This window comes from Vombatus ursinus, unplaced genomic scaffold (assembly GCF_900497805.2).
Source record: "Vombatus ursinus unplaced genomic scaffold, bare-nosed wombat genome assembly UNPS02015358.1, whole genome shotgun sequence".
Classification (NCBI taxonomy): Eukaryota; Metazoa; Chordata; class Mammalia; order Diprotodontia; family Vombatidae; genus Vombatus; species Vombatus ursinus.
The window spans coordinates 2,336,766-2,355,473 of record NW_020955136.1 but is presented as its reverse complement, the minus strand read 5'-3'; the positions used below and the strand labels follow the sequence as shown (position 1 = coordinate 2,355,473).

Sequence of the window (18,708 nt, the reverse complement as noted above, 5' to 3'; positions counted from 1 at the left end):
TCAGGCCCCTTCCCCTATAACAAACCCTGACTCACAGGGAGGTGGTCACTGAGGTTCTCTTCCCCTTCCTGCCTGGCATTGGGGGTCGGCTCGGCTTCAGGATGATGCCAGTTGCCAGTAGCTTATGCAGCTGGGCCTCCTTTCTGACACTCTTCTTCCCAGGTGCTTTAAGGAAACCGTCTTTGCCCAGTGGCTGCAGCAGCCAAACAGCCTGGGGAACTAGGCCTCTTTTGTGAGTCTGTGATGAGAAAGAACCAAGCTCACTCAAAGGCATGTCCAAGTGGAGGCCTCTTCCTGGGCATCTCAGGGATGCCCTCCATGCCTCGTAGTTGTTCATTCTTCTTGGGGTCATCTCCCACAGGATCAGCCTGCACATCACCTGTAGGAGAAAGCGTTCAGGCCATACAGGCTGCTACCCCTCTGGATAGAGAAACAGTGATCCAAGATGGACCAGGGAAATGAGAACCTCTGTCCAGATCAGTGCAGAAGAATCACAGCAGAGGAGGGTGGATTTTCTTCCAGACCGTCATACCTGGAACCACCCATAGCCCTCATTATAAAAGGGAAAAACCATCCTGGGGGATTCAGGCTGCAGTGGGACAGCAGGTTCTGTGGGGGTTGGGGAGGGTGGAGGCCTACAGCCCTGACTGCTCACATTGTCTGTGTTGAGGACTAAGTCCGGGTTGGGCTGTTGCCTCCCTGGAGATCTCCCTCAGGAATTGTGACCTGTGTGGCACTACGTAACAATGGGCCTTACTCACTAAGATTCTATGACATCATTGGCCCCTGATGTCAGGTCCAAGGATGAGACTTTTAAAAAATATTCACCTTTGATTTCTTGTTGGGTGAGAAAGTTGATTCTTTGTTTTTACTGTAATTTTTTTTTAATCCCAAACAGGAAGTCTTAAAGAAACTTTTTTTACTTACATTTTATGTTATCATTCGAAAAACCAGCGGAAAGGATTTTTAGGGAAACAACTGAAGCAAAAAGGGAAAGAATTATAATTTACGTTTTCATAAATCTTACGACACTTTGCCTCTAATAACCAGGATCTTGTTATCTATGTCATCCACAAGCACCTGAATTTCACTCCACCCTTTCAGGATTCCTTGAGTCCCTAGTGGAGTGGGGCGAGATTAACTTTCCCTTTTCACTCAAACAGGCCTCTCTTCTGCTCTTCAGAAAGTGTAATGTGTTCTGAGGTTTAAAGGGCAGAGTTGAGCTCAGCTAGGTCATGGGCCAGGAATTAGCCACCTCCAAACCCTACTCCCCCAGCACTTCCCAGGGAGAGTGTCCATTTCTAGGCAGGCCCCCTGCTGCTCTGGAAGCTCCCTTCCTGCCCAGGCTGCTCCCAGTTTTGCTTCTTGTCCTTGGGTTGGTGACAAGCAGGCCAGAGGCATCTTTAATTAATTAATTAATTAATTTTATTTATAGCCTCAGGTAGTAGAATATTTAGAAGGCCAGGTATTTGAGCATGTTCAAAGTCTTGAACTTCAATTTTCTGTCCCTAAGGAGGGGTGGGTGGGGAGAAATCATTAGAGACACAACAGTGGCTAGGAGTGGGCAGGGACCTACTGTGGTGAGGGTGGAAGGTGAGCCCTTGAGCTTCCATCTGGCATTTTCTGCCTTCACTTGACCTCTGTCCCAGGTCTACCCACTTTTTTATATCCACATCCCTGGGTTTAAAGAGGAGGGAAGTGACAGGCAGGTGACCCTGGGGCATTGATGTATTTCTGGATTTTTTGTTCTCCTCTTTCATTTATTCTATTAGGAATTTTGGGAAGGCTTTGTTGTCTTCTGGGTTGTGAAGATATGGGGTTGGGCCTGTCATAGGCAGAGATCCCAAGTAGAGTGTGAATGGATGCCATGATGGGCTGTACTGGTGCCTCAGGTCAGAGACCTGGGAGTGGAGAGCAGGAGTGAGATGGTGGTGAGAGTGTACTTAGCCTGGGGGCTCTGGAAGAAGCCCGTGGAATTGGTGATTTAGAGTGCAATTGCTCAGGGTAATGAGGGCAGAAGTGCCAGTTTGGCCTGGAGGCAGTGAGGAAGAGGAAAGACTAAAGACACCTTGCTCCCTTTTTCTGGCCTCAGCATTCTGCCAGAAATCCTTGTGTAGCTTATCCATCACTTTGAGGTGCCATATCCTATAAGCATTTACTCCAGTGCCACCATATACCAGTCCCTATGCTGGGCACTAGGCAGCCAAGTTATACAGAAAAGCTTATTCCCCGCCCTCAGGGAGCTCACTGTCTAAAAGAGGAGGAAAAGGCAACCTGTCAAAAAATTAGGTGCCTATGTGACCTATGAGAGAAATTATTATTTTCTCTCATATTAATAAACTATTATCGATTAGAACCCAGGCTTTTTCTATTTCCTGATTTGGGGATCAGCCCTTGTAAGTCAGTCACTCAATCAGTCTCTGAAGGACATTGCTGATATTGTCCAAATCCTCAGGGACAAGCAGTGATGCTCCTCCATCTTGAGTGGGACTCCTTGCAACTAGGAGACCTTACTTTGGTTTTGAGGGTAAACAGAATCTAATTGAGGTGAATTCCAGTCCCAAAGCATTACATCCATGGCCTTGCCACACCCCCACCTCCTCTGCATTGGGATTTAGGGTAACCTAGCTCATGAAAGAAAAAACCAACCAGAGGCATCTGAGATGAGATGGATTCCCCTGTCCAGATTACTGGAGGTGGCTGAGTCTCATGAAAAACCTGAGTTCTCAGCAGGAGGAGCTGAAGGCTTTCAGCTCACCTCTTCATATGAAAGTCTATTCCCTCATTAATTGGTCACCAATCAGGATTGATTTTCACCTTTCAGGGGCACCCATCCCTTTTCCAAAAGTATTTAAGCATTCAATGATCTCCATGATTTTGTTTTTGGTCACAAATTATCAGTTTATTAATTATCAATCAATTCATTAATTATCAGCTAGCCAAATTAATAAGTTGATTATTATTTACCCAGAAACTGTCTCTTGGGCTTTTCATTCATCTCATCTAAGTGAGATGCCAAGGGAAGTATCTTAGAAGGGAAGAAGGCCTTAACTTCTAGGGGGCACTTGGATAGTCCTTGAGCTTCTAAAAGGTGGTACTCAAGTGGAAACATGAAGGAAGGCAGACAATGACTCCTCTGCTTCTTCCATCATAGCATCCTGTAGCCCATCTCCCACATCCTCACCCCTCCTCACACACCCCCAACCCTGCCAATCCTGTGCACTTGCCCTTTGGGGGCTGAGGGGGAGGGGACTGGAAACACTTTTTCCATCTGGAAAGGGAACTTGTGGTTGCCAAGGGAGTCAGAAGGGAAAGAGCCAGACTCCACACTGGACTGAACATCTCTAGAGTGGGCTCACTCTGGATGCCCAGGGGATGGGGGAGATGGGGATGGCTTTTGGTGTGGGAGAATTGAGAAGGTCAGGGGGAGAGAAGAAATGGGCCCCTGGAGTAGCTGGACATAGCACTTCCTTAGAGCTCCCATTACATATGAACTCTGTGAGAAACCACAAGAAAGGCCTGGCAAGGAGAGCAGATCCTTCTGCACAGAGACCTTGCCCAGCAAATCCTCACCTCCAAAGGGGGAGGGTGAGAAATGAGGGTGGAGAGTGGGGATAACAGTGATCTCCATATCACAGGCTAGCATCAGTCAAGTATTTTGACACTTAAAACATATGCATTTTTCACTATAAGTCATTATCCTAAAAATCTTCTTTGTACTGTCAAATATTTATTAATTTGTGGTGGTATAAATATAAATATCCATCAATCAAAATTTTGAAAGCCTCTTCATTCAGGCTCACATCACTCTCCAGTGACACCATGGATTGTTGGTGAATTCGGCCTATTGTTGGGTAGGGGCAGATCCCAATTACTGAGGGAGATCTAGAGAGGAGGACTGAGGCCAGGCTTTCTTCGAGCCAGGACACCGATATAGCTAGAAGTCAGACGTGTTTACTGGCCCCAACTAATCTCAGCAGGACCTAATGTCCCTGGGAAGCCCGAGTTCCCAGGGATAGCATACTCACTTCAAGAGTGAGGTCTGCTGGTTGACCTACATTGGATGCCTTGGATGAAAAGCCTTCTTTTTCTGTTATGCTTCTTGGTAGCTGAATTGGACCCAGGTTGCTGCTCCACCTGTTTCATCATCAGGGCTTCTTTTCGAAATCAGAGCAATTCAAGCCTATACTCATATAGGCCACAGACCCAGAAAAAAATCCGAAAATCATTCTCCCAGGGATGAGTGCCCAGAGGACCCCATGAAAGGTGGCGGCAGTACTGAGATCCTGTGGTGGTCCAACCAGTGGGCCAAGAGGATTTCCAGGAGGAGCCAGTGAAGAGCACTCCAGCAGCCACCCCTTTGGGGCAGCTCAGTGCTCACCACCCCTTCAGCAAAAAGGCCCCCATTCACAGGCTGCTAGCAGCTATGGTTTTGATGAAACAGAGGTGCCCCCAACTGCCAGATTTCAAAATTATCCTTGGGACACTTGCTGAGACCAAGTCAAGGGCATTTCTGTATCACTCATCATCTTATAGCTCAGGGATAGGAGCCTCTTTATTCTGATCATCAAATAAAGTGATTGAAAGGGCTCTGACAGTGGGAGTGTCTTTATTGAATGAATGAATAAGAAGTATTAATAACTCTTTCTGTGTGCAAAGCTATATAACAATAATTGGGTTTACAGAGGGAAAAGTAAGTCTGCCTTGCTCTCAAAAATGTAATTCTCATTGGAGAGATGACACCAAGGGATGGTTTTAACTTCATTGCAGATGAAGAGGTCCAGTGATCTTTAGGGTACAGCAGAAAAGAAGATGATGCTTCTTCTTTAAAGTCATTTCTACTGATTAGTTTTTTTTTTCTCAGTTGCTAACCGTTTGATATTGCCTAAGATTGTGGGAATCAGAACTTCCTTTATTGGGTCATTAGTGGTTGTGTTTGAAACCCCTGCAGGAGCCTTGGCCAGGCTGTGTTTCCACAGGGGTTGCCTGCCATGAAGATGTCTAAGGACCCTGAGTTTCTCCTGGCCCCCAGGTCCAGGTCATTCTCGATCTGGGTCTGAGGAGAGATGGTGTCAATGTGATGGTTTTGGCCTGAACTGCTGGGCACATGCTGACTGCTCTGTCCCTCCAGGGGGTCTCCCTGTTTCATCTGGACTGGCTTATTCTCTGTACTGTGGGGGTTGGTGGGGATGGCAGGATTCCTCTCCATGGGAGTTGTTTCTCTAGAAGATGACTGTCATGTCTGGTCTGGAAGCTTGATGGGTAGTCTGGGGAACAGCTGCCATTCACCAGGGCACTTCAGTTTATGTTTGTGTTGGTAGTGGCTTGATAGGAGTTTTTACTGGTGATCGTAAGGAAGATCAGTTCTCCCTTTAATGTTCCCTGTTAGGAGAGGGAATTGTCTAGAATCAGTCAAGCTCTGTCTGTCTCTCTGTCTGTCTCTGTCTGTCTCTGTCTCTCTTTGTCTTTCTTTCTCTCTCTTTGTCTCTCATCACTGGGATGGGGTGATTATCAGGGACACAAGGGTGACTAGAAGCTAGACAGGGACAGGTGTGTTTCTGGATTTGGGTCTCCTCTTAAATTCATTCTGCTGGGAATTCTGGGAAGGCTTTGGAGGTTTTGGAAAGTGGCAGGAAGGGAGAGGGGGGTGGTACAGACTCTCTTGAATACCCGTGCGCAGGTACACAGCAGACCTCATGCCTGGCTCTAGTGTGAACAGTTTCTACTGGATGTGGGGGAGTGCCCAGGAAGGAGACGTGGGGATGAGCAGGGGTAAAAGTGTTGGAGGTGGTGGTCATTCTAAAAGTGTCTCCCAAAGTGGGGGTGGGGAAAAGGGGTCGCACAGTGTAGGTAGGGCAGACTGGCCACTGAGAGGTGGGAGTGGATTCATTGAGGAGAAGGAAGCTGAATACACCTTATATTATATGTACACCATGTAGCCCAACCTAACCATCTACCCAAACTCTGCCTGCAGTGTCTAGCCAGTGCTAGCAATCTGGGGGTTTGGGGAGTAGGAGTGGAAGTAGGGGGCTGTGATTGCTTTCTGAGACTGAGAAATGAGCGTTGAACATTCAGAAAGTGCTGGTTATAAGGGCTAATCCTCTCTCCTAATTGTTCCATGGACCATGGGGGTTCTTAAAGGGTGGGCTTGCAGGGGAGAGGAAGGGAATAACCTTTGACATGTGTTTTCCAAGATTATTTTCTGAAGAAAAGAATTCTCAATAAAAAGTAAGTCCAAAGAGTACCTTTAAGGTTGGACTTCTCAGGATAAACTGGAATCTATGTGAACCCTGACCTGAACATCTCTGTTCCCATAGAGATTAGATGGTGGTGCTGTCTGATTGTGGCTCCCTTCCCTCTGAATGAAGGGTACTGTTCGGGAGCATCTTTGGTGTGTCAACATGCCAGTTGCCTCTAGACTGTGGTGTCTTGGTAGTGCAGTGGTTAGATTGCTGGGTCTTGACTCCAGATAAACCGAGTTTAAGTTGAGTCTCAAACTTACTAGCTGTGTGACTCTGTCAGATGACAGCAATTTGTTTCCTCAACTGCAAATTGGGGCAAAAAACAGCACCTCCCTCCCAGGGTTGTTGTGAGGATCAAATGAGATAATATTTGTCAAACTTTTTAGTACAATTTATGCCTGAGACGTAATAAATAATATAAAATTGTGGTTATCGGGTGTCTGGAGGCCACAGGGTCCCAGGGTGCATGCTGAGGCTCAAATGCTGCAGCCCTGACTTCTGGCCTTGTCTCTGTCCAGGCTTTCCACAAGCCTGGGCTCCAGTCTCCTCTTGGAGCTCTTCTGCCATTTTGACCGGCCCTGCCTGTTGAAAAACATGCCTAAATGTGCTGACATCATCAGAGAATGATGTTCAGTCTGGGGAGGAAACTGTAACATAGTACATCTTTGAAGGAGTGGGTTTTTTCCCCTCCTAAATGGAGGGGAAATTTAATTTGCAAACATTCTATGTTGTTGTAAAAAATACTGTCAAAAAGGAGATTTTCAGAGAAATGACTAAAACACAAGAAAGAAAATATAATTTAAGTTTGAATATTTATTACCTGAGTTTGCTTATGATGACCATGATCTTGAGATCATGGTCATCCCTAAGGATGGCTTTTTTGGTGGGGCGGGAAGAGGGGGCTTTACCTTTTAACCAAACCGAGTTTTTCTTCTGCTTCTCCGGAAAGTGTTTTGTGTTCTGGGGGGTTGCAAGCCAATGTAGAGCTCAGAGAGGTCATCTGCCTAGGAATCCCCCCCTCCCCAAAACTTGCCCCAAAATCCCATCACTCCCCAGGAAGTCTGTATTAATTCTTTAGCGTCTCTAGTTCCAGGCAGACTCCCTGCTGGGCTGGAAGCTCCCTTCCTTGAGAGAAAGAATAGCATCCTTTTGGTCCACCCTGCCCAGCTGGCTAGTCTCAATTTTGGTTCTTGTCCCTGGAATTGTGACAAGCAGGCCCAAGGGATCATTTTTCCCCTTTATTTTTTCATACAGCATGTAGCGGGAGAGTAAGGGGAAGAGCAGAAATTTAAGCAAGCTCGGGGTACTGAGCCTTAGCTTTATATCTATGGGATAGAGGGGATCATCAGGGACGGAATGGAGGCTAGGAGCTGGACAGAGCCCCCCAGGTGTCTATTGCATGTGAGACCTTGAACTTCTACCTGGTGATTTCTAGGGTTTCCTCTGTTCCCACTAAAGTCACTCACCTATGTGTGGTCCCCCTTAGTTTAAAGGAGGTGGGGGTTGGGGTGTAGTTCTCCAGAATTGGTGTGTTTCTTGATTTTTTTCCTCCTCTCGAATTCTTTCCATCAGGAATTCCAAATGGCTTTTAAATTTTAAACTCAGAAGCATATGGAAGTGATTGTTGATAAATCAAAATAAATTAATAAAACAAAAAAAAAATAACAAAAAAAATGGCCAGCAGAAAGAGTACTTTTAGGGAAAGGACTGAACCAAAAGGGAAAGAAAAATATATTTCAATTGGAATACATTTTACCAGACTTTGCCTGTGACAGGTGCCGACCTCTACTCCATCTTTTAAGGAATTCTGGAGTCCCTGGTGGGGTGCAATGGGAGGACTTTCCCTTTTCACCCAAGCAGGTATTTCTGCTGCTCTTCCTGAAAGTTTAGTGTGTTCTGAAGGTTGGCAGGGCAGAGCTGAGCTCAGTCAGGTCATCTGCCCAGCAGTGACCCACCTCCCCCCTATACCCCATCATTCCCCAGGGAGTCTGAGTTAAGCCTGTAGAGTGAGTGAGTGAGTGAGTGAGTGAGTGTGTGTGTGTGTGTGTGTGTGTGTGTGTGTGTGTGTGTGTGTGTGTCTAGTCCTTTAACATCCCCTGCTGGGCTGCAAGCTCCCTTCCCTGATGGAGAAAATGGAAACCTCTTAGGCCACCCTGTCCAGACTGGTCATACTTTGAGTGCTTGTCCTTGGGATGGTAGGAAAGAGGCCCTAGGGATTCTTGGTTTGGTTTTTGTTTCACAATAAATAAGTAATAATTGTCAGGAAATGAAATCCACAAAGCCTCTCTCTTCAGGCTGACATTACGGTCCAGTGATGTAATGGATTTTTACCCTGTCAGGCCAATTGCTACATAGGGGTCGGGTCACAGTGACTGAGGGAGTTCTGGAGAGGAGGCCAGAGCCCAGGCTTCTTTTAAACCTGGACACCGACCAGCCCAGAAGGCAGTACTGCTGTGTCCCACCCTCTGCAAGCACCCAGGACCCTCCCTCACATTGAACACCGCATCCCTAGGGATGCCTTACAGATTGTTCAGTGAGGAGCACAAGTGGTCCTAGATCAGAGGCTCTGGATGAGCAGCTCTCATCCTCTGCTGAGATTCTCATTCAGACATTTGGGCACAGCTTCCTGCTCCCCCTGGTCCATCTTGGGGGATTGTTTCCCAGTCCCGCAAGCCAGAATTATTGTCAGAAGGCTTTCTCCTCCAGGTGATTTGCAGGCTGATCCTGTGCAAGGTGGTTCCTGTCCCCAGACCATTGACTTGGTCAACCAGTGTCCACAGGTGGGTCCTCGAGGCATCCATGAAGAGGGCTCCACATGGCCTTCCCTTGGAGTGAGGTTTAGTCTCATCAGATCTTCAGAAAGGACGTTGTGGCTGTTCCCAGCAGTGGGTGAACATGGTTTCCCCCAGGCGCCCACAAAGAAGTCTCCAGCAAACATCTGTTTGGGGCAGCTCTGTGCTCACCACCCCTTCCAAGAGGAGGCCCTGGGCCTGAGGTTACTGGCACCTGTCACACTGGTGATCCGGAGCAGCCCCCAAATGCTAGGAGTAGAGGAGATGAAAACCTCAGCCACCCTCATCCTTGGGACACTTGCTGAGACAAATCACCTGTCCTTCTCCATGGCTTGTCATCCTGTATCTCTGTAATAGGCCTCCCGTTAATTCTCATCAAATAAACCGAAAGGCTCAGAGATTGTGTGTTTGTGTCTTTATTATTTAAGGTAAGACCTGCCTCTAAAGTAATCCTTAATGCTGAGGGCCACAAATGAAGTGGTTCCAAGTGGTTTGTTCCAAGAGAGGGGCCTGGTCAGACCTGCCTAAAATCTCCAACACCCCTGCATCTTCCTCTTCCTCATCCTTCTCCTCCTCCTGCTCCTCTTCCTCATACTCTGGCTCCACACAGGTGAGACCTGCTTACACCAGATAGACCAGTGTCTGCATTGGGTTTATATTAAATTCCTTTGTTATTGTCTGCCTGGTCCAAATTTGGGTTTGGTCTACTGTATCTTTGAAGACAGAGCCACTAGGTAGCCCATGGGATAGAATGTAGGGCCTGGAGTCAGGAAGACCTGATTTCAAATTTGGCCTCAGACACAATCTGCCTGACCCTTCTCAAGTCACTTAACCCTGTTTGCCTCAGTTCCTCTCCTATAAAATGAGCTGAAGAAGGAAATGATAATGTGCTTTAGTATCTCTGCCCAGAGATAACCAATTGGGGTCAGAAAGAGTTGGACCAGGGACTGAAATCACTGAGCAACAACAAAAAATCTTTGAGGACAACCAGGTGACGTTGACCAGAGATGTTCAAGTCAGGTTTCATTTAGAGCCCAGTTTATCCTGAAATGCTTAAACACAAACCCTTTCTTTTTTTTGGTTAGAATTATTTTTAGTAAATCTAATAGGAACACAGTCCTGAGTCTTGCTGTCATCCCTACCCCACAATTCCACTCCTTTTAAATATTTGTTGAGTCAGTGGTCAGGTGGTATAAGAGGGTTTTCCCTTTTCATCAAACCAGGCCTTTCTTCTGCTCTTCCACAAGGTAAAATGTGCTGTGGGGGTTGCAGGGCACTACTGAGCTCTGCCAGGTCATCTGCCCAAGGATTTCCTACCTCCCCTAATCTCCCATCCCCTCCATCCCTCCCCACAGAGTCTCTGCTAAGAGTCTATTTCCAGGCAGACCCCCTGCTGGGCTGGACACTCCCTTCCTTGATGGAGAACATGCCCTCTTCTTAGTCCATCCAGTTCTTGTCCTTGGCATGGTGTCATTCACAACCCAGGGATCAGTTTGTTATTGTTTTTTTTCCAGTTAAATGTTTTTAGTAACTCTACCCTCCAGCTGGACGGCAAGAGTTGGGGCAGAGATTTGAGTAGGTTAAGGAGCAGTTAACCACTGGTGTGAATATGGAATATTAAACCTTGAACTTCCCTCAGGTTATTTCTGGACTTGCTTGGTCTTTGTCCCAAGCGCACCCTCTTCTTCCCCATGTCCAGGGCCCTTGGTTGGGTTGATCTGGGGAGGGGGTGACCCAGGGGCATTAGTGTGTTTCCAGATTTTTTTCTCCTTCTTAATTCATTGTATCAGGAAATCTGGGAACACTTTGCTCTTCCCCTGGCTGGGGTGATGAGGTAGGGAGGGGGCCCTCCTCCATCCCCCATGTCTGTGTGTGCAGAGCCCCTCAGTAGATTCGAGTGAGTCTGAGCTGCTGCTTCAGGAGGGAAGGGAGGATGGCATGCACAGGAGAAGGGTGTTTGCTGGTGGTGGGGGACCACACGCAGGAATGCAAGGGATAGGGCAGACCAACCTGGAGATGCTGGAGGAAAAGGTACTGGAGTGGGATGGGGTGGAGGTTGAGGGCCAAGGAGGAGTGGAGGCTGATGGAAGCCTGAATCCTCCTTCTCCCTACTCCTGCCCTGTACCTCGCCCGCCCAAAGCACCCTCCCAGGGACTGCATATTCTTGACTTAGACACAATGCTGTGTCCCAAAAGCAGTGAGACCACAAGCATTTACAGAGCTCCCATGATGTCGTAGACCCTGTACTGGGCTCAAGGGAGATTAGGAAAGGCAGAAATGTCTAAAGGTGCCCCTGGGTAATTTTCCTGCTTCAAGAAGGTGGTGTGTGATCAGAAACATGAAGGAAGTCAAGGGATGACCCTGCACAGTGATGATAAGGATGAACGAAGGTGCAGGGTCGTGCTTCTCAGGCCAGCCCACCCACCTACACTCCTTAAATGTGCCAGGCCTGTGCACTTACATTTTTGGGGATGGGGAGGGAGAGCTGTGACTATTTTCTCAATTTGAGAAGTGAGCTTTTGGCCCCCTCAGGGAGACTCACGGGAAATCAACCAACTATACCTTTCACCCAGCCTCCCTGGACTGGGTCTTCTCTGATAGATTACCTGAGGGTAGGGGTGAAATTGGAGATTGGAAAGGAAAGGCAGTGGAGAATAACTTGGCAGATAAAGTGTCTGCTGACCTTAAAATATAGAGAACGCATTTGCTTTCTGCAAGATCAGAAGGCATGGCAAGGAAAGCAGACCCCTCAGGGGAAAGACCCCCCAATGATTTCTCATCTTCAGTCCTAAAAGAGTGGGTGAGGGATGGGGAAGTAGGGGAAGGATGACAGTGATCTGCATATCAAAGGAAATTTGGGCAAATGTTTTGACACTTAAGTTATGGTCCTTTTCCGTTTTAATTTTAGTTGTTTTCCTAAAAATCCTCCTTTTGTTCATGTTTTTGTACGTACAATGAGAAGGAAAAAATTGCTCAGATTCATCCCCCATGAGGTAAAGAAAACAAACAAATAAAATCTTGCCTCCACCTCCCCCACAACAATAAAATCAAAGGTGAATCATTTCCAAAAGTCCTTCTTAGTTGTTTTTTTTTTCTTTTTGATTTGTTTGTTTGATGGAGAGTGTTGGTAAAAAATAAATAAATGGAACAAAGTAAGCCTCTTGCTTTAGGCTGGTATCATTCTCCAATGATGGCACACAGAGTCCTAGCAAGTGAGGCTCATTGTTGGGTAGGGTTGGGTCACAATTACTGTGAGAGGTATATAGAGGAGGCCGGAGACCAGGCTTCAAGTCTAGGTACTGAAAAGCCCCGAAGTCAAGACCTCTGCCATCCACTCTCCTGAGATGATATCCTCATTGAGGTCTACAAGTTGTCCCAGATCAAATTCATTGAATGAAAAATCTATCGCCTTGTGCTAAGCTTGTCGGTGGCTGAATTGGATGCAAGTTCCTGCTCTCCCTTGTCTATCCTCAAAACTTGGTTCCCAGTCCTGAGGAATACCAGCCTGTATTGAGGTAGGCCAGGGATCTAGACATACAGATTGAAGACACTCTTCTCGTGATGAATGCTATGAATTACATCCCTTTTCCACAGGCTTTTTGCCTGGTGGGCAAAGATGGTTTCCCAGATAAATTTATGGAGAGTGCTTATGGTAGCAGTCCATTTGGGGCAGCTTGGTACTTACCACTGCTTCAAAAAGTAGACCCCATTCCCCCAGGTTTTTGGCTAGTACCATCTCTTGATAGAGATGGTTTTCCAGAGATGCCTGTGACCATGGCTCCAGGTGGCCATCCCTTGGGGCCAGTTTGGTGCTCAGCGCACCTTCAAAATTATGTCCCTGTTCCCCAGCCTTATTGGCCAGTTTAATCAGTTGGTATAGATGGTTATGCAGAGATACCCATGTACAGGACTCTAGATGGCTATCCTTTTGAGGTGGCTTGGTTCACAACACACCTTCAAAATTGTGTCCCTGTTCCCCAGCCTTTTTGGCTAGCCCATTCAGTTGACAGAGATGATTTTCGAGAGACCCCCACGAACAGGGCTCCAGCTGGCAGCCATCCCTTCATGGCAACTTATTGTTCACCACAATTTCCAAAAAGAGACTCTGATCCCCAGACTTTTTGTCTGGGAGAACCAGTGGAGGAAGATGGTTTCCCAGAGATGGGCCCAGAGAAGGCCCCAAGCTACAGTTCTTTTGAGTCAACTTGGTGCTCGCCACATCTAGAAGAAAGAGACCTTGTTCCCCAACCTTTTGAGCTGGTACAAACAGTCGACAAAAATGGTTTCCCAGAGACATCCATGAAGAAGACTGTAGATGGCAGTCCTTTTGGGACAACTTGGTGCTCACAAGAACTTCCAAAGAGAAGCCCTGATCCACGAAGTAACTGCAAATGTCATTTGAGTGCATCCAAGCTGTCCTTGACCACCAGGCGTAAGCGAAAGAAATCCAAGGTCGTTATTGCTTTTACACCAGCTGAGGAATGTCCTACATCTAGCAGTACCTCTTGGCATTCTTCACGTATCTAAGAGTGCCCCCTTTATTCAGATCATCAAATAAAGTGGTTCCAAGTATTCAGAGATTCTATGTGTGTTTATTGGGTGGATGAATGAATGAATGACCCAACAAACGAATGAATGAATAAAGCATTTATTAACCTCTTTTCTTAACAAAAAGGCCTCTGCTAAGCAGAGAAGATAGAAATATAAGACAAACCATCTTTGCTGTCAAGGTGCTTAACTTCTAATGAGGAGTAACAATGCTCAGGGATGGTTTAGCTGCATTTCAGATAAAGAGGTCCCGTAGTCCTTAGGGTATAGCAGCAAAGCAGATGTTAAAACCTCTTCTTTCATATTATTTCTACTGATAAAATAATATCCATTTCGAAGGTTGAGCCATTTGATATTGCCTCAGACTTTGGGAGTAAGAACTTTACTTTCTGGGTAGGTGTGATTGGAGCCCCTGCAGGAGCCGTGGCCAGGCTGCATCTCCACAGGGGGTTCCTTTCCAGAGTGATCTCTGAGGACCCGGGGCAGTTCCTTGGATGTCTCCATCTGGCTCTGCTGGGAGGTGCTGGTCAAGGTGGTGATGGAAACTTGCACTGCCTGGCCCATGCTGACCCATCTCTCCCTCCAGGGGGCCTTGCTCTTTTAGCTAGGCTGGCTTCTTCTCTGTCCTATGGCTGGCAGTTGGTGTGGATTTTGGGGCCCTTCTCCGTGGGAGTGGAGTTATTTCCCTAGATGATGACCGTAAAGGCTGCTCTGTAAGCAGGACATGTGACCTGAGGGCTGTTGGCATTCTTAGGCCGCTTATGCTTGTTGGTGGCAGTTGGGCAGCAGTTGTTGCTGATGATGGTGAGGAAGGTAGGCCCCTCTTCACACTGATTCCTCCCCTCAATGATGGCTGCAAGGGCTGGGCTACAAGCACGCTCTCTCTCTGTCTCATTCTCCTCACCACCACCCCCCTCACCTTTCTTTCCCCATCTCTGTCCCCTCCAAACCCTTGGCTTTATCTTTGGCTGCGAAATCAATATATTAAAAAATTCATCACTAGGCCTTCCTGTGTCACTCTAGCTTTCGGATATCACCTAACCACTTTAAGACATTATAAAAACTAATATATACCTTCACACAGAAGGAAAGACCCAGTGAGAGCCAGGAAATATCCCTGTGCTGAGGAGGAAGCAAGGCCATTGTTTCAGAGAAAACAAAGGCAGGATGAGCTGGGAAGCCCTTCAGAACTCATCACCAAAGACTGTACTGTTGAACAGCTTTGCAGGAATGTGGAGAGTTTAGGACTCAGGGTTGGGGAACTTGTGGCCTCAAAGCCACATGTGACCTTCAAGGTCCTGGGGCACGGCCTTTTGACTGAGTCCAAGTTTCACAGAACAAATTCTTTTATTAAGGGGATTTGTTCTGTGAAATTTGGTTTCAGTCAAGGGGCCATACTTGAGCACCTAGAGGGCCACATGTGGCCTTGAGACTGCAGGTTCCCCACCCTTGACTTAGGTGGAGGGTATTTCCTCCTTCCTGCCCAATTTTTCAGGAACAGGAGTAATAATTGTCTGGGGGACTGAATATATGAAGAGACATGCTGGCATCAAAAAGGAAAAAGATGGAATGGGAAAAACACAGGGTAGTGTCAGGGACTGAGGATATTCTGCTGCTCTAAAAAGTACTTACAGAGCTACATGAGCTGGTAGCAGTTGGCCCAAAGGTTCTGCCCCCAGTAGTCCCCCAGCATATACCCTGCTGCTGACAACACTGACTCACACCTGAGCCTTCCCTTCCACTGGCCTGGTCCCATGTCTGTCCCCTCTGCACGTGGCCCAGTACATCACAGGCTGGTCATTAATCTGGGGATTGGCGAAGAGTGATGTCATTGGCCACCCTACAGCTTCTGGGAGGTAGAGGTGACCAGAGCCCTCCCCACCACCTTACTCTTGGGTCAGAGCTCTCAGGCGGAGTCTGGCTCCATGACCCTCAGATAGCCTCAAAGCCCAGCTCTGAGGCCTTTGTACAGTGTCCTGCGAACGAGCCGTCCAGGAGGATTTCGATGAAAGATTCCTCATCAGAGAACAACCAGAAATGGAGGCTTTGTGGTTAGGGATGTTAGAATAACCTGGGTTCTATGTGAAATCTGATTTGAACATCTCTGCTCCCGGAGAGGTAGGATGGAAAGGTCATTTGGTTTTTCTGAAAGATATTGGAGTTTGGTCTGTATGGGCAATAGTGGAAGGAATGCCAGCATAAACCCATTATGAATAGTAGTCTACTTTGTGTTAGCAGATGGAGGTGGGGCTGTCAGTAGATGATAATGAGAATGTGGATGTAAGAGAGTTGGGGATTTGGGACAGCTCTGATCAGGGCCGCATTCCATTGTGGTCCTAAGCATTAACAGTTGATTTTGAGGCAGGTCTTATTTTTATATTTAACCAACAATGAAGACACAATCTCTGAACCCTTTCAAGCATTTCATTTCATGATACAAATAAAGGACCCCCTATTACATATCTGTAGGATGACGAGGGATGATGAGGGATGCAAATGTGTTCTGTATTTGTCTCATCAAGTTTCACAAGGAAGACAGTGGTGTTGATTCTCTTCCGCTTCAGCCTACTGTTCAGGGACTGATCTGTTGTGCCAAAATGATAATTGTCAAAAACTTGTAGATTAGGGACACTTTTTTGAAGTTGTGGCCAGCACCAAGGTGCTCCAAAGGGATGGAAGCCTGGAATTCTCTTCATGGGTATCTCTGGGAAATAGTCGTTGTTCATTGGTTGGACCAGCTAAAAATCTTGATGATGAGGACTTCCTGTATGAAAATATGGTGAATACCAAGATGCCCCAAAGGGCTAGCCACCTGGAACCCTCTTCACAGGCATCTCTGGGAAATCATATATACCTACTGGTTGTGCCATCCAAGAAGCGTGAGGACCATGGACTCTTCTTTGATGCTGTGGTGAATACCAATATGCCCCAAAAGGATAGCCACCTGAAGCTCTCTTCATGTGTTTCTCTGGGAAACAGTCTTTGCCTACTGCTTGGAACACCCAAAAAGCTTGAGGATCAGTGCCTTGTTTTTGAAGGTTTGGTGAGGAGGACCCAGATGCCCCAAAGGATCAGTCACCTATAGTCCTGTTCATGGGCCTCTCTGTGAAACCATCTTTGCCCAGTGATTGGACCAGCCAAAAACCCTGGAGATTGGGGTCTCCTTTCATACTGTCAGCCCTGATACTCATTCTCAGGAATAAGCCTTCAGGTAGAATTTCAGGGTCAATGGCCTTCATCTAAAAAGACTGGTATGCTTCTGAATTGAGAAAATAGCCTTGAAGATGGACCAAGGGGAACAGTAACCTGTATTCAATTCACCTACCAAAATCACAGTAGAGGCAGGAAGATTTACATCCATGTAATCTGATTTGGAAAAAAAAATTGTAGAATTCACTATGAAAGAAGGCTAGCATCCCTGAGGATTCTGGCTTCACAGGGATACAAAGCTCTAGGGAGGGTCAAGCGGGGGGGGGGGGGGGGGGGGGTTTTGGGGGGGGCTGCAGCCCTGACTTCTAAGCTTGTTAGTGTCCAGGCTTTAAATAAGCCTCCCTTGGAGGCCTCTCTCAGTGATCGTAATCTACCTACTACCTAACAATAGGCCCGTTTTGCTCAAAATGGTTGACATCACTTGGGAGTGATATCAGGCTGAAGAAAGAGGTTTAAAAATAAACAAAAACCCTAAGATTGATTTTTTTAAAAAAATAATTTTTATTGATTTCTTCTGTTCCTTACATCATTAGAGTTATCCCTAGTATCCTCCCCCCAACCTCTTCCAAAGAGCCATCCCATGTAACAAATAATATTTAAAAATCAGCACAGGTGCACCAGAGGGTGGGGAGGGGCTATCTTCTCCTAGCCCTTCCCTGGAGTCATGCTTAATCTTTCTAAATCTGTTACACTTTTGATTTGGGGAGGGCTTGTGGGTTTTTTTTTCCACTGCCATTGGTTCAGTCATTTACTTAATCTTATTAAGCTTTAATCACTAAATAGGCTTTGCCTCAGTCAAACTGAGACATGTTAAGGACCTTAGCTTGAAAAGGCCAACGTCCCCCATTGCATCCCGGGCCATCTCCAGTCGTCCTGATCTATATCTGGCCACTGGACCCAGATGGCTCCGGAGGAGAAAGTGAAGCTGGTGGCCTTGCACAGCCCTCCCTCACTTAAATCCAATTCACTTGCAATTCATGGCCTTACCTTCCTGATGTCATGGTCCTCTTTGAGAATGAAGGACAAACAGCAAGTATGTGTATATGCTTTTTCTTTATTCTAACATCATGTCTTATATCATAATATATGATATATAATACATTCACATACCTCAATTTGTTTAGCTATTCTCCAATAGACAGACATCTTCTTAGCTATTGCAAAAGTACTACTATAAATATTTTGGTGTGCATGGTGAATATCCAGCTTCTTTGAAGTATATTTATAAAGTACCTTTATGTAGTACATTTATAAAGAAGTATACATTTATAAAAGAAGTACATTTATAAAGTACCTACTATGTGCCAAGGACTATGCAAAGCACTTTTACAAATGTTATCTCATTCAATCCCAATAAGAGAGTCTATTTCAATTGGTATGGTCATTTTAGTCATTTTATTTGCATATTTCCAAATTGCTTTTAAAAAGGATTGCAATATGCTAAAATTGATTTTTAAAAATAATGTATTTTTTATTTGGGGAGATTTTTTATTTAGGAGATTCTGGGTTTTTTCCCTTCTGCACTGGAGAAATTCAAGTAATTTCATTTCTCTTCATTCTATATTGTTATACAAAAGTGCCAGCAGAAAGAGGATTTTAAGGGAAATGACTAAAAGAACAGGGAAAAGAAAAAATAATTTAAATCAGAAAATATTTAATGTAAGATTGCCCCTGATATCTATGATCATTTCCTAACCTTCACCCCACTATTTAAGGACTTCCAGAGTCCATGGTGAGTGGGGGGGGGGCTACATCAAGGAATAACTACTTTACCTAACAATGCCTTTCTTCTGCCCTTCCAGAAAGTGTAATGGGTTGTGGGATTTTACAGGCAGAGCTGAGCTCTGTCAGGTCCTCTGCCTAGGAATTACCCACCTTCCCAAATTCTCTCCCCTATGTTAAGCTTGGAGTGTGTC

The 18,708-nt window shown here is 46.2% G+C and overlaps 1 long non-coding RNA gene across 1 annotated transcript in view; it reads left to right on the top strand.

Moving 5' to 3' along the window:
- Nucleotides 1-9,413, top strand: part of LOC114031990 — a 56,857-nt gene extending 47,444 nt beyond the window's left edge. The window contains exon 3 of the long non-coding RNA XR_003567791.1: nt 8,949-9,413. This is a non-coding gene — a long non-coding RNA (uncharacterized LOC114031990). The remainder of the gene's footprint in view (nt 1-8,948) is intronic.
- The last annotated feature ends 9,295 nt before the right edge of the window (nt 9,414-18,708 follow it).